The following is an 8,364-nucleotide window of genomic DNA, read 5'->3' as shown; positions in this document are numbered from 1 at the left end:
TGCTGAGTTAAAATAAATAATTAGCTGTACAAGTGGCTTTTCGCACAATAGGAAAACCAAAAAGGGCTACAGCTACTAGTAGGAAAGTGAAACCTGTTGAAGCCCGTGAAAACTAACTTCTTTAAATGTCATGCATGAACAGTGATTGTTTGATTAATCTTTAACCGTGGAGCAGCCCTCATAATCAATAACAACCCTTCTTGATGTTATAGAAGCCACTTGTCAGCATTAAAAGGCCCTAATGCAACTATGAAGCAAAGCTGAAGATAAAGGCATTATTAGTGTGCCATGTGTGTTCAAAGTGCAATCTTTGCAAAGCAAGACATGAAAATGAGAATGCTAGGGTTCCTGTGCCAACTTGGGTTAGTGTTCCCAAACCTTGTGCTTGATTAGTTCTTAGCAATGCTATAGAAGCTAGCAGTTAAGACTTGAATGTTAAAATGTAGATAAATAGGACAAGCAACCTCCATAATACAAACAATTATGTAATGGATTCAAAGGTGAAGGTCGCTTTACAAAAAGAGCTTGAGTTAGTTGTTACTCTTTCCAAGAAAGGATAAATGATAGCATAAGAAGCAAAGCCCTCTAACTACAAAGGCTTTACGATTTGAACTTCTAGTTTAGTGCTAAAGAACCATAGTGTATAGCAATCCAATGAAGGATTGATAGAAGATAGCCACATGAAATCTTCCACAATCTTTAGACCTAACCTTGCCATTCTCTTCAACTTCTTTCTAAACAAGGAGTTATTTGGGCAATGCATTTAGCATGTATGCATTTTGCTGAGGCTCCAATTGGAATAGACAAGTAAAAGAATATTAAGTCTTGCCAAGAAAAAATCAAGTGTGATAATAGGCCAAACTTAGAATAGGCCTCGAAGAGGCATGAGAAATGCTCACCTACTCTTTAATGAACCTTGCACTATTTGCGCAAGTGACATGTAATGTAAGAACTAATTGGAGAGCCCCCATATGTTTCTTGACATTCAAAAGAGTAGCCCACCTAAATGCATTGGATTAGTGACATGCTCTAAAGACACCCAAGCTTTACAAAAAAATTCATTGTTTCTTCCATAGCCAAAGTCAAATAGGATTGCATCAACTCATAAAAAAATTTCAAAGTACTAATATGCTAATAGCATTGTTCCACTTTTGAGACGAGACACAATAATCACCTTGAGATTTTCAATATACAAATTTATTCATTATACCAGACTAAATATCCAATCCAACAGATTGAGGGGGTGCAACATTCCCTTCGAAGCCCAAAGGAGATGAATAATGATCCACACATACAAAAATTGTTTGTGGTTGACAACAATCAAACCCAAAGAATATCGCAAGTGCTCAATACTCTCGTGCATAATTCTTGATATAATCTGAAACCATGTAACTAACATACATTATCTATTAAAGCATCCATCTAGAACAACTTCTTACATTTTTCATGTCATTCTTGCATAGAGGCCACTTGGCTAGCCATTGCAAACAAACTTTCAAATCTAAATAAGAGGGAGGCACTACCTTGCACTAGTGCTTGTGATACTACCAATGAACTTTGTAAGTACTACAAATGAGCTCTATTCATTGAGGCATATTGCACCCCATGCTATTGGGCAAGCTTTCAAGCATTTTCCAAAATATTAGTCACCCCTTTAAATGTAGACTACTACTAAATTGAAAAATAGTATGATGCATAAAATAAAGAACTACTACTAGAGAAAACTTTTATTAATATACACCTTGAAAAAGCTTTAAAAGCCTCCACAATGGATGATGCAACATTTCCAACATTACTAGGTAATGATAAGAGAGAATATGTTGTCTCTGTAGGCACATTGATTACTTTTGGTAAGAAAAAGTCATTCTGATATAGATAAATTTTATCAAAATGAGTGTAAGTGTCAATATGGTGTTAAGTGTGATAAGTATACCTAGAATTTGAAGCATGCGACTTAAAACCCATGTCTTGTTTTAAACATAAAGCTTCCAATACATCCCATGCTTGATGCTTTATGCCATCCATCATAGAATGAGATGAAATAGCATGAGTTGAGTGTTACACATATATAAGTCTCCCAAGACCAAATTCAGATGAGCAATAGAAAGATTTTTGAGATTAATCCATATACTTGAAAATGCTCTCTTGAAGAATTTAGAGCATAAACACCCATTTACCATAATAACTCATTCTCAAACATGATCTCCACAATGAGAATCTAACATTGACATCATGTCTCATTAAATAATGATGTAGTAATGGTCAAATGGCAAACATAACCTCTAATTGGTAGGAGACATTACTAGTCTAAAAATAACATAATCCTTATGAACATGTGTTGCCATTTTAACTATAATGTCTTTGCTCAAAATACAAGTAGCCTCCCAATTGCCATGAAAGATAGTTCACCACATTACGTATTGTATAATTTGGGAAGAAATTCCCTTAATATTCCATAGTGCAATCTCCGTACTCATAAATGTTTTGGGTCCCATTCATGAAACTCTCTCTTGCCACATGAACTCTTAGAGTAAATGCTTAAAAGCCTTATTAGCTAAGGTTCAATTAAAAAAAAAGATCTATTTATGAAAATTTTCATGTGTGCCAATATGTATTGGGAAATTATGAGCATCTAGGCATTAGAGGAAAGAGCCTTAGAATTTGTGTAGTCAGGCAATAAATCCCTAGGTTCTTTGGGAGTAGGTATATTTTGGGAAGGAGTAGTTTGATTTGTAATGCTTCCAATGACTTCCCTAGGTGACTCAACACAGAGTGGCATAATATGTAAGTGGGTATAGTCAATTTTAAAGTGCTTCAAGTATGGGATAGCGGGGCAACCCAACCACTCAGAATGTGTATCGAAACTTGATAGTTACGAATTGTTCCAAGGTTAAATCTACGAGTATGTTGAAAGGCTGGCCAATCAAGGTTGCACATGTGCAATATTCAATCTTTTTGTCATGAAAGGAGTTGACTACAACTTGCTTCTAGGTAGACTAATCAAGGTTGCATATGTGCAATATTCAACGTTTTTGTCATGAAAGGAGTTGACTACGACTTTCTTCTTGTTGAGATATCGAGCTCCACTCGTGATACGCCAGGGTGACCGTTGTGTATTTATGTCACCGACTTGTCAGTTGCAGATGCGGTTGGTACACCGCCCCTGAATAATAGCTACATGATAGCTATCCTTATCTACTCTAGTTCGTGGCTCAGTTAGTATGCCACCTTAGTTAGTTGAGTTTGGTTTGAGACCCATATCTAGGGTTCTTCTATTTCTTTGTACTTGAGTTCTTTTGGCTTTCACAACTAAGAAGAGAAAAAACTGTTTTCAGCCTCCACCCTTGTGTGTATTCCCCCATTGTGCAAGCAAGAAAGCTACAAGTGAGACTCCTTCCTTCTCTCCCACAATCTTGACATGGTATCAGAGCCTTGTTCGTGGTAAGGAGCTCAAGAAAGCAAGCCAAGCTCGCGGTGTTCTGGTAAGAGGAGCAGTGTTGCTTTCATTTTCTGTTTTGGGAGCAGATCTCTGCATGTAGCACAGCCGGAAAGTGCAGGAGTGCATTGTCTCAAGTTGAGACGCCCTTCGCGGTGAAGCAAGAGGGCAGTATATGCTGCGGGAAAGGGCTTTAGCCCTTGGCGACCTTGTTTTTTTGATTTGAGGCCATTTCGGGGCCTGTTTTGGAGGCGGAAGTTTTCTGCACGCACTCAGGAAAAGGCCCAGTTTTATGCTGTGCAGCCACTGTTCTATAGGTCGGTGAATAGTTACTGTAAAAATTGCATTGTATGCTTGTGCGCAGAGACATTGGGAGTTACAGAATCATCCCTGTTGCTTGTTGATGCAAAATCGTCACTAGGAAGTGACTGTGTGGTCAAATACCACTTTCGCCAGTTTTGCAGATTTTCCCTTGTGAGGGTGAAGCTGTGGTTTTTGCAGTGATAGAATTTTTTGCAGTCTTCTGTAATGGCATCTGATTCTCTTTCACAGATTGTCATTGAAAAGCTTGACAAGAACAACTTCCAAGCATGGAAGTTTAGAATGACGAATTTCCTTATGGGAAAAGGATATTGGGAATTTGTTGCAGGAAATGAAGAAGAACCAGTTCTTCCTGATGTTCCCAATCAACAGCAAATGCAGGCATTTAAAGCATGGCATGAGAGAGCCAGGAAAGTTATGTATTGACTGTCTATCAGCATTTCAGACTCTATGATTGTGCATATTCAGGATGCAAGTACGCCAAAGGAGGCATGGGATACTTTGTCAAAAATGTATAGCACAAATACGCAAGCCAGGAAAATGCAGCTCAAGCAAGAGTTGCACAATGTGCAAAGAGAAAATATGAGCATCAACGACTACCACATGAAGGTGAAGAAGATTGCAGATGCACTTGCTTCCATTGGGTCACCAGTGGAAGATGATGATTTAGTTTCTGTGACCTTGAATGGTCTAGGAAAGGATTATGCATAGTTTCGGACATCCATTTCAATTCGTGAAAGATTTCCTGATTTTGAGGAGTTGATTGCTCTTCTAATTTCTGAGGAACAGAGAAATGGTGGTGCATCTTCTTCAGGAGGAACTTCAAAAGAAGCTGTCTTCTACTCAAATGCTGGAAGAGGTAGAGGCAGAAGTAGAGGAGGCCGATTTGGAGGCCGTGGTAGAAATCAGAATATGCAGCAAACTCAAGAAAACCAGTCCTATGGAGGAGGACGTGGTAACTCTAGAGGCAGGGGGAGCCAAAGAGGTCGTGGTGGATAGCAAAGAGGTCAAAATGCAAACAGTAATGTTGAATGCTACTACTGTGGTAAAATGGGTCATATGGCTAAAGACTGCTATAAAAAGCAGAATGACATCATGAATGGAAAACTGCAACAAGGGAATTATGCATCTTCTAGCAGACGGGGTGATGACAGAAATGAGCATTTGTTCATGGTGCAGCACATGAACAATTTTGTGACAAGTGCAGAAGAAAGCAATGATATATGGTATGTTGACTCAGGTGCATCAAACCACATGACAGGTCATGCAGAATGGATGGAGGATGCAAGGAAAATGGAAAAACCAGGATTTGTGGAGACTGGTGATGATATTGCACATCCTATTGTGCAGATTGGAAAAATTCCCTTGTCTATGCAGGATGGGAAAAAGAAATACTTGTCCGATGTATTTCATGTCCCGAATATCACCAAGAATTTGGTTTCTGTCGGTCAAATGGTTGAGCAGGGCTTGCAGGTCAGATTTAATCCTCATGGATGCTTTGTTGAGGATATGAAAAATAAAGGTCACTTGATAGCAAAAGGAAAGAAGAAGGGCAGAATGTTTACGTTGGATGCAGACATGTCTGAATTGAGTGCAGCAATGTTTGCACATGGGACCGATGTAGTTGCAGATATTGATATCTGGCATAAACGCATTGGTCATGTTAATGCACAGCGATTTAAATCAATGCAGGCCCAAAATATTATTGCAGGATTGCCAAAATTCAAGGTTGCAGAAATGCATAAGGTATGTGAAGCCTGTCAGTTTGGAAAACAGGCAAGGAAACCATTTCCTAGACATGTTCAAGAGAGTGAGAAGCCATTGGAATTAATCCACTCTGATGTGTGGACTACTAAAGCTGCATCTCTTGGAGGCTGTCATTATTTTGTCACTTTTATTGATGACTATAGCAGAAAAGTTTGGGTATATTTTATGAAAAAGAAAAGTGAAGTTTTTGGGCATTTCAAAACCCTTAAAGCTATGGCTGAAAAAGAAACAGGTCTGCAAATAAAATGCCTAAGGTTAGATGGAGGGGGAGAGTACCTCTCAAATGAGTTTGCAAAGTTCTTGCAGGAGCATGGCATAAAGCAGCAATATTCATGCAGTTATACCCCACAACAAAATGGAATTGCAGAAAGGAAAAACATGCATATTGGAGAGGTATCTCGTGCCATGCTCAATGAAAAAGACTTGCTAGATTTTTATTGGGCTGAAGCAGTTGCTACAGCTGTCTACATAATGAACAGGACTTCCACTGCAGCAATACATGGAATGACTCCAGAGGAGAGGTATACTGGTAGGAAACCAGATATTTCTCATTTGAGAATTTTTGGTTGCATTGCCTATGTACATGTGCCAGATGAGCTGAGATCCAAGTTGGATCCAAAAGCTGAGAAGTGCATCTTTATTGGTTACTCTCTGCAGCAAAAAGGGTATAGATGCTATAACCCTTCTACTCGTAAGTTTACAGTGAGCAGAGATGTTGTTTTTGATGAGATGAGTAGCTGGTATAAACCAGTAAATGTGATTGATGATGTAGATGCACAAAATGGTAATGCTGTACAGAATTCACAGCAGCAGTCACAAAATATTAGTGGACCTGGAGCGTCCTCTAGTAGTGGTTCACATTCTTCGCCATGGACAGGCAGATTGAGATCAAGAGAATCTTCTCAAAGCAATAAAGATAGTGGTATGCAGGTATCACGAAAAGGAAAAGAGAAGGTTGATCAGCCCATGTTTGATGTGAATGCAGGTCACTCTTATGTGGATGGTGAATCCAGTGGCTCAGAACAGAGCATTGATGATGAGTTGGGTATTCCTTCTATTGTTACACCTGGAGTAAGGAAGACCAGGGATGTTTTGAGAGCACCTGGGAGTGAACCTACTTTGCGCAGGTCTAGGAGAGCTAGGTATCCTGTGGATAGGCTGAAATATGATGGATTTACAGCCATTCACTATGCATATATGGTCAAAGTGATACAGGAACCAGAACCCACTTCTTTTGAGCAAGCCATGGGAAAAGAAAAATGGGAGAAAGCCATGGATGAAGAAATGGATGCCTTGGAAGCAAATGCTACATGGGAATTGGTACCTTTGCCTAAAGGTAAAAATGCAATTGGCTGTAAGTGGGTTTATAAGGTGAAGCACAATGCAGATGGTTCTGTGAACAGATACAATGCAAGATTAGTAGTCAAGGGGTATGCACAAACATATGGCATTGACTATGAAGAAACATTCAGTCCGGTTGCAAGGATGGCAACCGTAAGAGCAGTCATTGCTATGGCTGCATCAAAGGGATGGTCTTTACATCAGATGGATGTAAAGAATGCCTTCTTGCATGGTGATTTGCAAGAAGAGGTCTATATGGAGCAGCCACCAGGTTATGTGCATGCTGTTCATCCTGAGTTTGTTTGCAGGTTGAAGAAAGCCTTGTATGGCTTGAAGCAAGCACCTAGAGCATGGTCTGACAAGATAGGACAGTATATTGTCACTATTGGCTTTTAGATTTCCAAGGCATATTTCTCACTTTATGTGAGAAAAACAGAGAAATGTATTATGCTACTTGTCATTTATGTTGATGATTTGATTATGACAGGTGACAGTGATGAAGATATCCTTCATGTGAAAATGCTATTGAAGCAGAAGTTTGAGATGAAGGATTTGGGAGAGCTGCATTATTTCTTGGGCATTGAGGTGATTAGATCACCAAGTGGGATACAGCTCTTGCAGAGGCAATATGGATTGGACATGCTGTCCAAATATGGGATGACAGGCTGTAAGCCTATTTCAGTTCCTTTGGAGCAGAATGTGAAGCTGAGCGCATATGCAGGTGAGCTTCTGGAAGACCCTACTATGTACAGACGCATAGTAGGAAGTTTGATTTATATGACTATTACCAGGCCAGATTTGAGCTATGCTGTTGGATTGGTAAGTCAGTTTATGCAGGCTCCAAGGAAACCACATTTGGATGCGGCTAGACGCATACTCAGGTATGTGAAGTCCACATTGCAGTATGGACTATTTTATGAGACTGGGGTTCAGATACAGTTGCATGGATACACTGATGCTGATTGGGCTGGTAGTATTTCTGATAGACGATCTACCAGTGGATATGTGTTCTCTTTTGGGAGTGCTGCAGTCACTTGGAGCAGCAAGAAACAGCCTACAGTTGTCTTGTCGAGCACAGAGGCTGAGTACAGGGGTGCAACAATGGCTGCATGCGAGGTAGCTTGGTTGCATAAGCTACTTTATGATATGCATCAGTCTACAGATGGGCCAGTTGTCATTTATTGTGACAACATAAGTAGTATACACTTGGCAAATAATCCAGTCTATCATGCTAGAACAAAGCACATTGAGGTGCATTATCACTATGTGCGAGAGAGGGTTTTACTAGGTCTTATTGATCTAGTTTATGTCAGCACAGAGGATCAGGTAGCTGACATATTCACGAAGGCATTGGGCGTAGAGAAGCTGCGCAAGTTCAGAGACCTGCTTGGTGTGCAGGAATTGGGATTGAGCTCGAGGGGGAGTGTTGAGATATCGAGCTCCACTCGTGATACGCCAGGGTGACCGTTGTGTATTTATGTCACCGACTTGTCAGTTGC

This window comes from Lygodium microphyllum, chromosome 30 (assembly GCF_053477565.2).
Source record: "Lygodium microphyllum isolate KBCC chromosome 30, Lygodium_microphyllum_v1.1.10, whole genome shotgun sequence".
NCBI classification, from domain to species: Eukaryota; Viridiplantae; Streptophyta; class Polypodiopsida; order Schizaeales; family Lygodiaceae; genus Lygodium; species Lygodium microphyllum.
The sequence above is the reverse complement of the archived record's forward strand: the minus strand, read 5'-3'. Positions refer to the sequence as shown.